The sequence below is a fragment of the Trichechus manatus genome, unplaced genomic scaffold (genome assembly GCF_000243295.1).
Source record: "Trichechus manatus latirostris isolate Lorelei unplaced genomic scaffold, TriManLat1.0 scaffold00240, whole genome shotgun sequence".
In the NCBI taxonomy this organism is placed as follows: Eukaryota; Metazoa; Chordata; class Mammalia; order Sirenia; family Trichechidae; genus Trichechus; species Trichechus manatus.
In genome coordinates, this window is record NW_004444176.1 from 2,409,506 (window position 1) to 2,428,417 (window position 18,912).

The 18,912-nt window shown below is 37.5% G+C and overlaps 2 pseudogenes; both read left to right on the top strand.

The window, feature by feature from the left end:
• Positions 1–2,914: 2,914 nt before the first annotated feature.
• LOC101348141 (olfactory receptor 1440-like) lies at positions 2,915–3,883 on the top strand (annotated as a pseudogene).
• A 2,339-nt stretch (positions 3,884–6,222) lies between these two features.
• Positions 6,223–13,285, top strand: LOC101348395 (olfactory receptor 1440-like; annotated as a pseudogene).
• The last annotated feature ends 5,627 nt before the right edge of the window (positions 13,286–18,912 follow it).

Consider the following 18,912-nt stretch of genomic DNA (forward strand, 5'->3'; position numbering starts at 1 on the left):
TGATAGAAGTGCATCTAACGTGGAATTTCAGGGAGTAACAATGGGTGGAGTGAGGAATAGAGGGCGTGGAGGTTTTCAATAGCTTTCACCTGGACCATGGAGTCCAAATTTCTCACCTCCGAATAATCTCATTTTTTCCCCAGGAAATATTTTAAGTTGGCAAACTACCTTCAGGGTATGATAATCATTATTCCTCATTAATATAACAACTTCCATTTTTGAGAGTTTCCTATGTGACGCTGTATTACTTTCTTTACCTGCCATAATTAAAGTCACAAAAACGCTATGATGTGATGATCATTCCCGCTTCACTGATGAAAACACACAGACACACAGAAGTTAAGTAATTTGCCCAAAATCACAAAGCTAGTAAATGGTGGAGCCAAACACTACTCTGCTTCTCATAATTAATTTATTTTCCCATTCTTATTCATCAGAGATAATTAAAACTATGCTTAGTCTGAAATAGAGTAGCCAGGGAGAGTTGATGTAATTTTACTGCAATGCAATTTGATGTGCTATTTTGCATAAAATGGAGCCCTGGTGGCATAGTCTTTAAAGAGCTTGCTGCTAACCAAAATGTCTGCAGTTTGAACCCACCAACTGCTCCACAGGAGAAAGATGTAGCAGTCTCCTTCTGTAAAGATTATAGCCTTACAATCGACAGCAATGGTTATTTTGTAAAATGTATAATTTAATAGCTTTTTGAAATATTTACAGCTGTTCTGCAATGTCACCTTTACAGACCTGGGGGATATTAATCATCATAACAGTTGAGGTAAGGACTGATTTATTTTAGCTACAATTGATATTGGGTCAATATGACCTTTTACCCCACCAAATCTTATTTTGGAATCCCTGGGTAACACAAACAGTAAGGCACACTTGGCTACTAACTGAAAGGTTAGCAGTTCAAACCCAACCAGTGGCACCATGGAAGAAAGGCCTGGTGAACTGCTTCCATAAAGCTTACAACCAAGAAAACCCTAGGAAGCATTTCTACTCTGTAACACATGGGGCTGCCATGAATTGGGGGTCAACTTGACAGCAGCCAACAACAACAGAAATAAAAGATGAAATTCTTAGTTGGAAGTATTTATCTTAGTCTTAGTTTCTGACAAAGGCTGTGGGATTCTTTCAAAAAATGTGTGTCCTTCCCCTAGAGTGGATGAACCATTGGAGGCATCAAGAAAAATATAGGTGATTAGTACGGTTTTGCTTAGGAATGGATATAGCTATATTCAATCCTTCTGTTGGCTTTCAAAACAATATATACTCCAGTAAAAAAAAAAAAAAAAATTCACTTTACTCATTCACTATTTAGAGTAGTGGTTCTTAAAATGTGCTTTCTGGACAAGCAGCACCACCTGGAAACTTGTTAGAAATATAAACTTGCAGGCTTCACTCATGATCTACTGTATTAGAGATTCTGGACGTGGGCCCCAGCAAATCTGTATTCCCAGTTCCTCAGGGTGAATTCCACACACGCTAAAGTATGGTTACACAGTGGGATCTCTTGGGGAGTTTTAATAAATGCTAATGCCTAGGTCCCAGCCCCAGATACTCTGATTCAATTGGTTTGAGCTTCAGGCAGGCCAATGGAGTTGTTAACAGCGTCCTAGATGACTGAAATATACAGCCATGGTTGCGGACCTCTGCTTTGGAGGGATAATTTTCAGGCTGGTATGAGTAAGTTGCAGAAAGATAGAGAGAAACCTATGCAGGTAACTCTCCTTCCTACCATTCTCCCCCATATTACAAGAGTATAGGCAAAACATTGAAGATCCCTGTTGGATGAATTTGGGTAACTTGCCCTGATGCAGAATAATAGACAAAATGCCGGGAGTTCCTGCCACTACACTTCCCTTTTCTCCCTGCCTCCCAAATTTTAGAAATTGATGTTTCATATGAGAGATTTCATAGTATATTGTTACTCAGTTAAATTCTGGGCATATAGTTGTAGTGGGGATGTTTTATTTCTACATATTCTATTTTTTTACTACCTTATATACTGACTGTATCTACACTAGGCTAAGATTTTTAATAGAGTCATAGTTTACAATAAAATTATTTCCTCCATTCATCAGTTTCTTTTGGACCTGTATTAACTTGGTGATAGTTAACATTTTGAAAGTATTGAGTCTTTCAACTCATAAACATGGTTTATCTGTCAATTTATTTAGGTATTTGACATTGTAATAGAGGTTTATAATTTTCTCCATTTGAATGTTTCTTGTCTTCTGTTGAATTTATTCCTAGGTATGATTTTAAGTTGTAATTTTTATTAAAATTTCTAGATATTTTTGCTGGAATTTAGACATTAAGTTGACTTTTGAACATTGATCCTTTTGTGTATGTTAATTTTGCAAAGCTCATTAATTCGAATGATTTATCTGTACATTCTTTTGGATTTTTTTACATAGACTTTCTGACTATCAGGACTATCAGTTAATTCTAGTACCTTAGGCACAGAGGTATTAGATAACTTGTTCAGAATCATAGAGCTTGCAGGTAGAAAGACCACAATCCAAAAACAGTTGCATGATATCTAAGTCTATACTCTTAGGCACTCACCTATACACAGGGGTCAAGATACTATTAATAACATCTTTAAATTTCCACAGCATTTTATAAAAGAGGCTTTACAAATATTGTTATACTTTCTTTCTAAGAGTCTGATGGGTTAATAATGAAAGGTGTAATTATCCTCTTTTACATGTGAGAAAATTGACACACAGATCATTGTAGCTTTATAGGGGCAAAGTTAGCCAGAGTTATTTCCTGTAACAAGGTCCGGTATTTCTCTCTGTTCTGTGTTCAGTGTGAGTAGAAGGTGATTTTTGTCAATAGAAATTGGAATAATAAGTGCCCTAGAGATTTATTCTCCTCTTTCCCTACAGATCCCAGGATCGCTAATGCAATGGCTTGGGGAAGAAATAGTACAACAATTACCAGGTTCGTCCTCTTGGGACTCTACAAATTTCCAAAGCTCACCGTTGTCCTGTTTTCAATATTCCTAGGGATCTACCTCCTGACAGTGTCTTGGAATGTGTGCCTCATCACCCTCATCAGAGTGGATTCCCATCTGCACACACCCATGTACTTTTTCCTCAGTAACCTGTCCTTTCTAGATATCTGCTATGTTTCCACTATAGCTCCCAGAATGCTCTCAGACTTCTTCCAGAAGCAGAACTCCATCTCCTTCATGGGGTGCACCATGCAGTACTTCTTCTTCTCTAACCTGGGTCTGACTGAGTGCTGTCTTCTGGCATCCATGGCTTATGATCGATATGCTGCCATTTGTAACCCCCTTCTCTACACAGCCATCGTGTCCCAAGCCGTCTGTCTGCAAATGGTGACAGGATCTTGCCTCACTGGATTCTTTGGCTCATTTATCCAACTGTGTGCCTTACTTCAGCTCCATTTCTGTGGACCAAATTTCATCAACCATTTCTTCTGTGACCTGCCCCAACTGCTGATCCTATCCTGCTCTGACACTTTTTTTTTTGAAGTCGTGCCCTCTCTACTCACAGTGATCTTTGGACTGACCTCTGTTTTGTGATCATGGTATCCTATGGTTATATTGTTGCCACCATTTTGAAGATCACTTCAGCTGAAGGCAGATCCAAGGCTTTCAACACCTGTGCTTCTCACCTGGCAGCAGTGACCCTTTTCTTTGGCTCAGGTATCTTTGTTTATATGTATCCTAACTCTGGTAAATCCTTGATCCAAAACAAGCTGGTATCAGTCTTATATACTGTTGTAATTCCCATGTTAAATCCATTGATCTATAGCCTGAGGAATAAGGAAATCAACGATGCTTTAAACAGATGGAAGAAGAGAATCTCCTCCTGGCGTTGCTGATTACGGAATTTATTTCAGATGTACAAAGAGTGTAGGAGAAACGGCAACTAAAACATTTATCCCCAACTCTCCTAATTATGGGCAAAGTTACAGTTGCTGCACTCTTCTCATATAAACCCAGGATTGGCATAAGGCCTGGAAAATGCATGAGAAATATCTGGAAGTTCAGTAACTCCACCCTAAATCTGTTGTGACCTACTAAATCAGAGGCCAAGAAACCCACAAGTATTTTGGTAGCTAGTTGTGGTGATGTGACACTTCACTGCCAATACTCTATCCCTGTGAATAAGGAAGACCAAAGAAGAATTGACACCTTTGAATTATGGTGTTGGAGAAGAATATTGAATGTACTATGTACTGCCGAAAGAACGAACGAACGTCTTGGAAGTAATACAGCGAGAATGCTCCTTAGAAGCAAAGATGGTGCGACTACATCTCACATACTTTGGACATTTTATTAGAAGGGATCAGTCCCTGGAGAGGGACATAATTCCTGGTAAAGTAGAGGGTCAGTGAAAAAGAGGAAGACCCTCAATGAGATTGATTGACACAGTGGCTGAAACAGTGGGCTCAAGCTTAACAACGATCGTGAGGATGGCACAGGACCGGGCAGTGTTTCGTTCTGTTGTATATAGGGTCTCTGTGGGTTGGAACCAACTTGACGGCACCTACCAACAAACAACAACAACATGTACTGCCTTAAGGATCAGAAATGCCAGTACTGATCAAGGTGCCAGGAGACCAGCAAGCCTCCTCATAGCATCTCATTTTAGGTAGGGCAAGTATTACTATTAGTGGTGAGGGATCTTAAAAAAAATTTCCTAAATAATCAAGTTAGTCTTCGTATTTAACAGATCTTTTTACTTCGGGACATTGTGGATTAAACTCTTTCTTTACTGTTTTGAACAAAGCAAAAGAAACCACATCAGATAAAAGATTTGTTAACTTCACACAGAAATAAGTTTGTTTTAATGGGAATGTTTAATATGCCCGCCATATTAAAGATTATGGTCAGCCAGTTGGCTAATCAGATATCCCTAGACAATTTCTTGCCTGTTGTTGCTATAGAGTCTCCCTTGTTGTTCCTTCTTACCTTCATAATGAAATGCGAGAAAAGTAAATCAGAAGATGGTACTATGCTCATGAGGTGATCGACTCATTTTGGCACCTCCAACAATGTCTTTGTGTTACTTTTTTTGTTCATTCAGTAGAACAAGTCTCTATAGAACAAGGCTGCAATCTTTACGGAAGCAGACTGCCACCTCTTTGTCCTATGGAGTGGCTGTTGGGTTTGCACTGCTGACCTTTTGGTTAGTTGCTGAATGCTTAATGACTGTGCCATGAGGGCTTCTAGTAATCTTTATATATATAAGGACTTAATATATGATAAATGAGTTATTACAAACCATTAAAAATCAAATTGTTTTATAGATTAAATGGCACAACCAAAAAAACCCATTGCTTTGGAGTTGATTCCGACTCATAGTGACCCTATATATATGACAGAGTAGAACTGCACCATAGAGTTTCCAAGGAGCACCCACTGGATTTGAACTACAGACCTTTTAAAATTTTAACTCCTCACACCATAAATAAAATTTTGGATTGTTTGAGGAGTTAAAATATGCCAAGCCTATTAAAAAAAAATTAAAAGTAGGTAAATATTTATCTGGTCTCTGAACAGGGAAGAAAGAACACTGTTTAAAATAAATGGAAGAAATTAGAGCAGAAAGATTTGTTGTGAAAAAATGAAATTTTCTTAATGTTAAGAAATTTTGAATAAAATTAAACGAAATTGGGAAACGGAAAATGTACTTGCAACAATACAGCAATGCTCCTGTCTAGAAATTTATTTTATGAAAATTTTCTGAAGTATGAAACATTGACTTCAGATTTATTTTTCAGAGTAAACACTTAGATTCCACTTAAATCCAACAGATGTGATTGTTTACAGTGGAACATTATATAACCACTAATACTAAAATTTAGATTGCCGTTTATGAAGCATTTAAATAATATGTATAACATGTTGAGTGAAACAAGTACATTATAATATTCCATGTGTAACAGAAAAGACTAAAAAAAAAAAACAAAAAAAATCCATAGTGAGAAGTTTTAAAGTAAGATGATATCTAATATTAGAATTACTATTCTAATGATTCCTTGGTCTAAAAAAAGTATTCTGAACTTGAAGGAGCCGTAAAGTGAAAATGGAATTAGCAAGGGAAAACTCCCACTTTTTTCTATTGCCATCACGCTAGAGAACAATTACGTGGACAGGTTAATTAGCTATCTTCTGTCCACCTTGATCCTAAGGAAGGATTTAAGTGGACACCAGATGGAAGTGCCTCCTGTATCATGGATGGCCAGATTGCGTGGTCAAAGCAGAGTTTGGAGGAGGCAGATTCCCATAGGAATGCACCTTTAGAAGACAATTGCAAGTAAGTACTCAATGAGTTTCCCAGGGATCTGGGGCACCTCAAGAGTCAGGACCTGGAAGGGGAAGTGGATGCTGCTATTATTTCCCAGACTGCAATGGATTAAACTACCAGCAGCGGCCCATCTTCCTGACAAAATCTGGGTGAGTCTTGTGGTCAGCAGCAGCACGGCGTGGCATGGTAATGTTGGCATTCAATGACCCTGACTGTTGATATGGGACCCTCCCTCCTCCACACAGCCATGTCTTCCCAGCGTCTTTGTGTTTATAGGCTGTCTTCTCTCTCTATGCCTCAGGTATGTTCAGATCTCAGGTCCTTTCTACTGGGAAGTTAAATGTTTTCCCTCGATGGAGAATTACAACAGAAACAAAAATATGCAGTTGAGTGAATAATACCTTGAATTTAGGAATTTGCCGTTGTGTGAAGGGAAGTTTGCTGTGATTCCTTTTACCATTTCTCCCCACATCGGTGGCATGTTCCAAAAAGATTGTATTTCTCAACAGCTGCATTTATTGTGTAATAATTTATTTACTTAATATAATTAAAGCAATGGTTCAGACTTTCTGTTTGCTTAGCATAGTGTTCAACAGCAAGAATTTTGGAGTTTGCTGGCCTTGGTCCAAAATCTCTGCACTGCCATTCACTAACTGCTTGACCTTAGACAAGTTATTTAGCCTGCCAGTGCCTCAGTTTCCCCATCTGTAAATTGAGGAAAATGATGACCGCAGAGAATAGATGAGAAAATGTATGTGAATTGTTGAGAACTGTGCCTGGCACAAAGTAAGTGGTCAATAAACAGAAACTAAATTAGTAAAAGGTAACACACCAAATTAATATAATTCTAGCGAGCAGAGAAACTTTACATTTTAATTATCCTATATCAAAATACAATATTATTTAGTACTGGAAATATTGAGAACAGCTCTGCATTCCTACTGTCCAATTATTGTTGTTCTTTGCCATCAAGTTGATTCCGATTCATGACAACCCTATGTGTTACAGAGTAGAACTGCTCCATAGGGCTTTCTTGGCTGTAATCTTTACAGAAGCAGATCACCAGGCCTTTCTTCCATGGTGATTTCAAACCACTAACCTTTAGGTTAGCAATCAAACACAAACTGTTTGTGCCACCTAAGCATTTCAGGTATGTTTGGAAATGACTGTGGTAAGAAGTGGCCTTTTATATCTTTTACTAGCCTTTTAGTTCTTATTCCTTCAGAAGGCATGCTTGCTATTTTAGTTGGAAAAATTCTTTTGAGTTTCTAATTTGACAACATTAGCCACTTCTCTCCATGCATGTACTTAGCACTCTCAGGGAACTGGTCACTTCGTGTTCAATCACCGTTTCTTAAGATATCTGCTTAGCGAGACCAACTTTCTTATGCAACCAACCATTTATATCACCTCTAACTTCTCCTAATTGTTTAGAACATGAAGAAGAATCAGATAAAATGACTGTTTCAATAACATTTACTTCTACTCCAAGAGAAAATCTTTAAGAGAGAAGTCTTTAAAAAGTAATTTTAATTATGACTAACCATAATAACAAGAATCCACGATCTCAATTTTAAACAGTACTAACATAATAACATGTAATAGCTTTTACCATGGCTTTCTAAAATGCACTGCAAGGTCTGGTTGAAAAGTGAAATGTCTTAGTCAATTAAAAAATTAGTCTACAGTGATACCAAATATTTAATATGTTTGCTTTTCCTCAACTGGCCAATTGTCTCAAGTTTTTAGAAACGTGCCTTCACAGTTTTAAAGTGTTTTCATCAATCCTATTCACCCCTTGAAAAGTACTACAGAATTTTTTTTTGGCAGCATTTAATGCTGGGTGGATTCCCAGAGAGAACAAGATTTCCTAGTTCACACAATGATAGTAGAAGTGGGAGTTGAAATGAAATGTCTGTGGGTGGACACATAAGATTTTCATACTCAACATTGATTCTTTGTTTGGCCATGTGACTTCCTTTGGTCAATGAAACATCAACAAATGTGACGCAGTAGAGACCCGATAAGCACTTGCCATTGGGGCTTGCTCTCTAGGAACTCTGAGATCACCATCCTTAGAAGAATCTTGGATGAAAGGCCAAGTGGATAGAAAATCCCAGCCATCGTAGTGGGGGACCAATGCATGTGAGTGAAGTTATCTTGGACCATCCAGCCCCAAACAATCTACCAGCAAGCTGTAGTCACAGGAGGGATCCCAGGTGAGACCAGGAGAGCAACTGCCTGGTTAACTGACATAATTGTGAGAAATGATAAACAGTTGGTGTTTTAAGTCACTAAGTTTGAGACGGTTTGTTATGCAGCAATAGATAACTGATACATCATGTGTTAAATAAATATTCAAAAAATATTTATTTTTGCCTGAAAGTAAAGTTTAAAATCTAACAGGGAAACTCCTAAAAATAAGAGAGCAGTGAGATTCTTAACTGTACTAGAATAGTACGCAGTGCAGTGAGTGAGAGCATCAGCAAAGGAGCTCCTGATTCATCATAGCAAAGATTTTCCAGAGTATGCAAGAAAATATGCTTCCCTTTATGGTGGCACAGTGGTTAAGAGATCAGCTGCTAACCAAAAGGTCGGCAGTTTGAATCCACCAGGTGCTCCTTGGAAACCCTATGGGGTAGTTCTGCTCTGTCCTATAGGGTCGCTATGAGTAGCGATCAACTTGATGGCAATGGGTTTGGTTTGGTTTTTTGGTTTTATGTACTGCATATTTCCCCCTTCATATTAAATCACCTATTTTCTTTGTCCTCCTTTCTGAAAATGTGTGAAAAGCAATAATGATTTTTTTTTTTAAATTTATTTACTTGTTTCATTTTTCTTCTACTGCTTCCTAAATGATGGCTTTACTTCTCGGCGCCTTGCAGATGTCAGATATTCAACAAACATCACACATTGCTGAACAACAGAGAACATTGTTGTGTGTAATTTTCTGTGGCTCATGAACAGTGAATTAATTTGAGCTTTATTATGAGACAGAAATAAATGTAAAACATTTAGCCAATTGGATATAAATCTTTATTTAGGAAATATGACATTCTATTATATTAACTTAAGAGAGAAAGACAGAAAGCAAGAAGAGGACAATGATTATTTGTTTCTGAAATGAGTATTAAACTGCTCTTGGTACCTTGCACTGTTCCCTTGGGTTGTAATCATACGAATAATCCATGACAGAGCATTACTACCATTTGTTCTCCAAAAATTTAGAAATGGTCCTTTCCATATTGGGCAATTAATCACCTGCCTTTATTTCCAAACTTCTAAATGTATTTTTATATAAATTGTGTTTTGTTTGGGGTTCTAAAAACATTGTATCTACAGCGAGTTCCTGTAGCAAAAAAATTCTCAAAGAACATCGAGTTTCCTCCTCGAGGTTCAGTTAGCTTCCTGCTTTTGAGGCCTTCCCGTTGATGTCTCAGGGATCAGATTTCACCAGTGCTGCTTGACCAGTTGACCCATTTCACATACTTGAAGGAAAATGAGGAAGTTGTGTTTATTCCACAGTGCTGAGTCTCTTATTTTTAATCCCAGCCAGTGATTTGATTGTTATGTGTTTGATCTTGGATAGACAATGGAAAGTGAAAACAAACAAAAGGAAACTTGAAGTAAGAATAACTTCAGGTATCAGCATGAAATGTGCTCTCTATTTTCTTTTCCAGTTATGTAACCTGTCCCTCCCATTCCAAAACCAAAACTATTGCCATCAAGCTGATTCTGACTCAGGGTGACCCCGTGTGTTTATTATCATTAAATCATGATCATCGATCATCATCATCTAAATATTTTCATTTCACTTCTTTTGTTTATCAGTGAATTAGCAAAAGTATATTTTGTGAATTTAACTTTTTTCTTTTTTTTGAATATTAATAATGATAATAAACACTCAACCATCAATGATACTAAAGGGCCAAAACCAAGTCAATTTCACTGAAAGCATTTCTTTTTGATATAATTTTATTTATTTTGTTGTTGTTGTTGAGAATATACACAGTAAAAGATACATCAGTTCAACCATTTGAAAGCATTTCCTCAAATCTCAAAATAATCTTATGGTCTGATGATTTTTAGGCTCATGTATGTCATGACAAGACATACCACAGAAACACCACAGCAACTAGTGTTTTCAAAAGAACCCTTTGCCCAATTTCTTGAAATAAAACTTTATTATAAATTCGGGCATTTATATCTTTCTCTAATGAATGTGTTCTATGCATACGTAACATATGATTCAGATCTTACTGTGGGAACATTGTCTGGATCTTGTTGTGGTCTTGTCAGGGACACTGATAGACGGTATTGAGTCAGTACAATTTTCCCTTTCCCGGTAGTTAGATAATCCTTTTTCTTGGGTGTTGAAATCACATTAATAATGTCTTTTAATGTTAGATCACTGTTACTTCAGTGTGCTTTTCTACCATTATTACTGTTTCCTTAAATATATTTTAAAAGAAAATCCCTGTGATATAAGAACAGTTATAATGACCTCATTTTATACATGAGGAAACTGAAGGGACAGAGAAGTTACAGCAATGTCAGGACAGAGCTGGGAACCTAGAATCTATGTCAACAGACCAGCTCTTTCAGTCAAGTTTGATTATTTTCTTAATATTATAACAGTTTTTTTAAAATATTATAATGTTTATAAAAATTTGGAGTGTCACCTCTTCTATAACTTCACTTAACAGCTTAACCAAAGAGAAATTTTTTATCTATTATTTCTTTCCAAATTAACATAAAAATGAAATACAATAAAATTCTATCTGATTTACCTTGATGAGTTCATTATAAAGATTTTTCTGGAGGCATAAATATGAGAGCCATCAAAAAGATCTCAGAGTGGAAAAATGAGGGGAGATTTTTCTTGCTAGTCATAAAAATGTTCTATAATTTATTAATAAAATATGATTATAAATAATTATTAAAATATGGTACAGGACTGGACATATGGCACATTGACTGATGGATTAAAAGAACAGAATAGAGAATCAATAAACAATTACATTTACATTGTAATGGTGACTTTAATCAATGAAGAAACCATTCGATTAGTTGTGTTGAGAGAAGTGGCTATCAGTTTGGGAAAACAAAGCCAATAACTGTCTCAGGTTTATGCTTCACAATGAAATTTCTGGGACATTTTTAACGTTACTATAAAAGCACAAAAAAACTTAAAAAGTATATAAGAAAAAGTTGTCTTGTGTGAAGAAATCTTTTTCAGAACCATAAAAATCATAGAAAGTTGACTACCTAAAAAAATCTAAGGAAATCATGCTTGGTCAAGTAGAGGGTCGGTGAAAAAGAGGAAGACCCTCAACAAGATGGATTGACACAGTGGCTACAACAACAAGCTCAAGCATAACAACGATTGTGAGGATGGTGCAGGACCTGGCAGTGTTTTGTTCTGTTGTACATAGGGTCGCTATGAGTCAGAACCAACTCAACAGCACCTAACAACAACAACAAAAAAGACTATACAGAAATATACAACATTTACATTATTGATAATTAATGGTAAACTTGGAAATGAGTTAGCAAAATGTATGAAGGGCAAAGAATTACCATCCTTGATATATAAAGAACTCCTATGAATTGATAATGAACAATTTTGTCGACAAATGAGCGAAAGATATAGATGAGCAAATCATTAAAATAAGGGCAAATTAAAAATAATGGAATAACGTTTTTTATCTGTAAGATTGTCAAAGATTAAAAATAAATCTGGGCAGTGTTGATAACAGGATGGCAAGAGTATTGCCATGAAATCTTGATACTAGTGTAAATTGGTACAAACTTTTAGACAATGATTTAGCAATGTGTATGTGTCTTTATAGAAAAAAATAAAAAAATATAGCCCAAACTATTTAAGAGTAATTGGGAGATGTGATTTCTAAAGTTAGTTTAAATATTTTTTATAATTTTTTACGTTGTTAAAAAAATTACCTTGACTATGGGTCAACAAAGTTTCATAATATTAAAATAGTCAATCATTAACATGAGGATCTCTCTGCAGATTAAAGAAACTTCAAGACAGTGGCTGGAGGAAGGAACAATACAGTAGTCACCAAGTTCATCCTCTTGGGATTCTCCGATTTTCCTAAATTCAAGATTGCCCTCTTTGCAGTATTCCTTAGGCTATACCTCTTGACAATGGCCTGGAACCTGGGTCTTATCACCCTGATCAAGATAGACTCCCATCTGCACACACCCATGTGTTTCTTCCTCAATAAACTAACCTTCTTAGATATATGCTATGTTTCTTCCACAGACCCCAAGATGCTCTCAGACTTCTTCCAGGAGCAGAAATCCATCTCCTTCATGGGGTGCACCATGCAGTACTTCTTCTCTAGCCTGGGTCTTACTGTCTTCTGGCAGCCATGGCTTATGATCGATATGCTGCCATTTGCAGTCCTCTACTTTACACAGCCCTCATGTCCCCTACCCTCTGTCTGCAAATGATGATTGGGGTCCATGTAACTGGTACCTTCGGTTCATTGATTCAACTGTGTGCTTTACTTCAGCTTGATTTCTGCGGACCAAATGTTATCAACCATTTCTTCTGTGACCTGCCCCAGCTGCTGATCCTATCTTGCTCTGACACCTTTTACCTACAAGTGATGAAGTTTGTGATAGCAGTGATTTTTGGTGTGGCATCAGTCTTAGTCATCATGATAGCTTATAGTTATATCATTGCCACCATTCTGAAGGTCAGTTCAGTTGAAGGCAGCTACAAGGTCTTCAACACCTGTGCTTCTCATCTGACAGCAGTGACCTTCTTTTTTGGATCAGGACTCTTTGTCTATATGCATCCCAGCTGCGACAATTCACTGAGCTATGACAAGATGGCATCAGTCTTCTACACAGAGGTGAACCCCATGTTGAATCCCTTGATTTACAGTCTAAGGAACAAGGAAATCAAAGATGCCCTTAAGAGGTGTGAAAAAAAGAGAGTGTCTTCCCGTTGTCACTGATAATTAAAAGGCTGGTAGGCCAGTGATCCTGGTGACCTGAATGAAGTTCCCATGCAAGGAAAATGCATTTAATATTATTTAACCTCACTGATTCTCTGGAAAAGAATCTAACTCTAAATCCAGGACTGGCTCAGTGCCATGTGGTATCTTTGTCTTGACCGTTGACTCTTCTCTCTTAGAGCAGCAATGACCTTCCGAAGGAGTTGATATGTCATTTTTTATAAAAGGACAACCCTGAGTTCTTCAGTGTTTGACCCTTATGTTCTCTTTCAGATCCTCAGACTGTAGCCCCAAAAGAATGGGACTAAACACAAAACCAGTCATCTTTGTCATACACAACCTCACAAACAGCATAATGACCACTCTGTCCTGGACCTCAAACCCTCTTGTTACATAGGCAAGATTCCAGTTGACTGAGGTGGGAATGTGGAAAGAAGGTAACTTTAGACTCGGACCTAAATTCTCTGCCAAAGAAATCTGCCACAGGTAGTTTGCTCTTGAATTTGTTTCCTAGGTTTTATTTTTAGAACTAAACATCAATAATTTGTAAGTTAGTGAAAAAGAAATTTCTATGGTACTATTCTGACCTTCATTTTACTTGGATCAATAATCAATGCTCATGGAAGCTGCAGTCAGGAAATCAAATGATGTACTGACTTGGGCCAATCTGCTGCAAAAGACCTCTTCAAAGTGTTCAAAATCAAAGATGTCACCTTGAGGACTAAGGTGCCCCTGACCCAAGTCATGATACTTTCAATTGCCTTGTACATACTCGAAAGCTGGATAATGAGTAAGGAAGACTGAAGAGGAATTGATGCCTTTGAATTATGTTGATGGTGAAGAATATTGAATATACCATGGACTGCCAGAGGAACTAACAAATTTGTCTTGGAAGATGTACAGCCACAATGCTCCTTGGAAGTGAGGATGGCGAGATTTCGTCTCACATACTTTGGACATGTTATCGGGAGGGACCAGTCCTTGGAGAAGGGCATCATGCTTGGTAAAGTAGAGAGTCAGTGAACAAGAGGAAGACCTTCAACAAGATGGATTGACACAGTGGCTGCAATAATAGGCTCAAACATAGCAATGATTGTGAGAACGGCACAGGACTAGGCAGGGTTTTGTTCTGTTGTACATAGATAGGGTCGCTATGAGTTGGAACTGACTCGACAGTGCCTAACAACAACAACATTCTTATCTTGAAGAGCTAAACTACAAAGGAAGGAAGTGGTCATTTGAACTCTAAAACACATTGGAAAGGTTACATCTCTGCCAATATGGCAAACTGGATATCATAAATGTACACAACCATAAATGCTGCATAAAACGTTTTTTAGAAAATATTTTTAAATACATCCATGAGCAAGTAAGGATAAAGCAGATCTCCAGCATCCAAATATAAAGTTAAATCAGGAATCCATTGAGGTAAGGCAGCTCTGAAGATGGCGTTCACATTGGGGGTCTATTGAACTCTGGCAATATCGAGCCTGTATTTTGACAGCCACATGGGAGTTAGAGAGAAGGAGACAAAGCATGGGGCTGCCTGAGAGTCTGATAAAAGATCCATCCATAAATATGAGAGTCCAAAGAACTATATCTCAGTGTGAGAAAAAATTCCCATCTCACGAAAAGGAATCCTGACACTTTTAGGCTTCGTACGGGGTATGAGGTAAAATAAACTGAAAAATTGTAACCACAGCTCTAATTTAGATTTGTGGTCTGAATTCCCACTACCTGTGCAGCTGACAATTTAAAGCAGACCCAGATTGGTAGCACCCTTAGGTACCTGTCATAGGCAAATATAAATCTTCTCTCAAGATTAAACTTAGGCTCAAACAATTCTTGCAAATTACTTTTTAAAGAAAATCAGGTTACACAAATCTCAAAGTACACAAGGAAACAAAGCATGATGGGTGAACGGCAACAAGACATGGCAATATCAGATCTATAAGACTTCATAGACGGAAATTATCCGAATCAAAATATAAAAATAGATGTGACAAAGATATCCAAATATATCTAAAAAGGAGAATTGAAAATATGATTAAAAAATAAGAGAATAAAGTTTACTAAAGATTTATAGTTCTGGCAGTAGGGTGAATATTATATTTATCCTTCCTAACGGAAACAAGTAAAATGCTGGATTTGAAAAAAAAAATCATTTTTTAAATGTATTTTCACTTAATTTAATGAAAATACAGAATAAACTAAGCACCAAAATGAAGTGAAACCAGGAACCCAGGAAAGTAAGTAAGTGCTCAAAAGGGCTTTCACCATGAAGTGTTCTGCTGAACCCTGGAGACCCTGAGCTTCTTCTATATATAGACCACATGGGTCAAAACAGGTCAGAAGATAAAGCCCAGAACAGAACCTGGAGGGTGATGTGGAAGGAGATCTTCAGGTACAGCCCAGAGGGCTATATTCTCGGTGTATGTGGGAATAATCAGCAGTTCATAGTAAAAAAAAAAAAAATCATGAACATGCAGAATCAAGCCCCATAACCAAACACCAGCAGGGGGTGGGGAAAGCCCATATAAACAGATCTGCAAAGCCTTCAGTTGTTGGAATTATTAGCAAAGAGGAGAGGGAAGTTTTGGAACTAGCTATGGTGAAACACAGATTAAATCTCCCCCAGAAAGAGATGCTTCCTTCCCCAAAGGAGGAAATACTGAGAACAGGTCAGAGAACTGGTGACTCAGAGCACTGAAAACTGAGAATCAAAAAGAAGAAGCTTGGTGTATCCATACACTGGGATATGATTCAGCAATACAAAGGAATAAAGTACTGACACGTGCCACAAAATGGATGAAGTTTGAAAACATTACGCTAATTTTAAAAAGCCAGCACAAATGACCACATATCATATTATTCTATTTTAATGAAATGTTCAGAATAGGCAAATATACAGAGGCAGAAAGTAGATTAGTGGTTGCCTAGGGTTTGGGGGAGGAGAAGAATGGTGAGTGACTGCTAATGATTACGGGCTTACTTTTGGAGTGATGACAATTGTGATGGTTAAGATTGTGTGTCAGCTTGGCTGGGACATGATTCTCAGTGTTTATATGTGATCACCCCCATGACGGGATCTGCTGAGAGTAGCCAATCAGTTGAAAGGGAGTTTCTTGGGCATGTGGCTTGCATCCAAATATAAGGAGACGTTCTGGCTTTTGCCATCTCTGGATCTTTCAGCTGCCTCCTGTTCGTCTGACCTCCGGTTCTTGGGAGTGAGCTACTAGCTTATCTGCCAATCTTGGGATTCATCCATCTTCACAGCCTGTGAGCAAGAGCCCTACTCTCCAACCTATTGATCTTGGTTCACCAGACCCTGCAGTTACATGAATCAGGAGAAGCCTTGTGATCTTGCCTGCTGATCTTGGGATTTGTCGATCTTCACAGCCTGTGAACAAGAGCTCTGCTCTTCTACCTGCCAGTCTTGGGTTCGCCAGCCCCTGCAGCTACGTGAATCAGTAGAAGCCTCTATCCTGATCCACAGAAGTGGGACGTTCTAGCCTCTACAAACACGTGAGCCATTTCTTTGGTATAAATCTTGCTCTCTATATATAAATAGGCTTTACTGGTTTTGCTTCTCTAGAGAACCCAGCCTAAGGAAAAAAAGTTCTAAAATTAGATCACGATGATGGTTGCAAAACTCTAAAGATATACTAAAAACCCATTGAATTGCACACTTTAAACGGGGGAATTTTTATGCATGTGATATGTATCTCAGTAAAGTTGTTTAAAAAAAAAACAGAAGAAGAAAGAGGATTGAAAGTACCTTGGACCAACAGTGACATTCTTAGGAAGGCACCTTTTCTGAAGTGGATATTCCTTAGAGATATGGTAATGAAAAGGAAGAGGAAAGCAAGCCTTGGAAATTAAAGGGCCTAAGGAAAAAAATTAAAAATCAAGAAAAACCCTAACCGGTTTCTGTTCCCCAGAAAAGTCACCATATACAAAAGAAACTGTCCTTCTCTATACCAACAGAAGAGGACACCTTTCCATCTAAGAGTTATTTGATTCAATGGGTGAATAAACTGTGTCACTTCCATACAATGGATTACGACTGAGTAATACAAAGGAGTTAACTATTGACTTTCAACAACTTAGATTAATCTTAAGGGCATTATGCTGAGTGGTGGTGGGGGGGGAGCCAATCTCAAAAGGTTATCTACTATATACTTCTATTTACATAACTTACTTGAAATAAAATTTGAGAGATGGAGAACAGATCAGTGGTTTCCAGGGGTAGGAGAACGGAGGGAGAGCGTGAGTATAAAAGAGTGGCACAAAGGGCTTCCTTCATGGTGATGGATCAGTTCTGTTATCTTGGCTGTGGTGGTGGTTATGAAGAGCTATACATATAATAAAATATCATAGAATTATGCATAAAGACATACAAAAAGTGAATGCATGCAAAAATGGGTGAAATCTGATTAAAGTCTATATTCTGGGAAATCATACTATGCCCATAGCAAGTTCCTAGTTTTAATAATGAACTGTAGTTATGTAAGATGTTGCTGGGTGAAGAGTACAAAAGATCTCCCTGTACTATTTTTGCAACTTCTTGTCTATCTATAATTATTTCAAAATAAAAACTTTTTGAAAAAACTATACCGAGATACCATTTCTCACCTATTACTGTTAGGTGCCGTCAAGTTGGTTCTGACTCATAGCGACCCCATGTATAATATACAACAGAACAAAACATTGCCTGGTCCTGCACCATCCTCACAGTTGTTATGCTTGAGCCCATTGTTGCAGCCACTGTGTCAATCCATCTCATTGAGGGTCTTCCTCTTTTTTGCTGACCCTCTAACTTACTAAGCATTATGTCCTTCGCTAGGGACTGGTCCTTTCTGATAACATGTCCAATGATTCGCAAAATTCAAAAGTTCAACACAAACTGTGTTGGGAAGTCGGTGGGGAAACAGGAACTCTCCCCATTTCTGGTGAGAATGCAAAAGGGAACAACCACTGTGGAAGGGGATTTGGTAACATCTAACAAAACTACACTTATACTTCGACGCAGAGGAAACATACATACCTGTGCACGTGCACACACGCACACACACACACAGAGACACTTAAGAAAGATAACTAGAAATTAACTACAATAGTGGACTCTAGAGGGTGAATGGGAATGAGGTGGAAGGAAAAGAAATGAGTGAAACTTCTCTAGGTATTCCTTTTTATAAAATTTTGATTTTAAACCATTAACTATTTTATATATTTAATAAAAAATTAAATTTAAAGTTAAAGATAGGTCCACAGCTCTACATATCTATGTTTCTTACCTAAAAACGGTGACCTTATTCTATGGATCAGGTCATTTTATTTAATCTGAGTCCCAGCTCTGTAACACCTCAAAGTAGGACAAGATGACTTAGTCTCTATACTGATCTACAAACTGATGAACAAGGATATCAAAGATGCCCTGAAAAAGTTGTACAAGAAGAGAAGGTATATCCCACATAAATGGGTGCTTATACCCACCAATAGAAGTATACAAGAATTTTAATAATAGCTTCATTCAAAATAGCTAATGACTAGTAAATAGTATGCAGAAGTGAAATAAAACAAGCTATTGATGTGCATAGTAACATGGACAAGTCTGATAGACATAA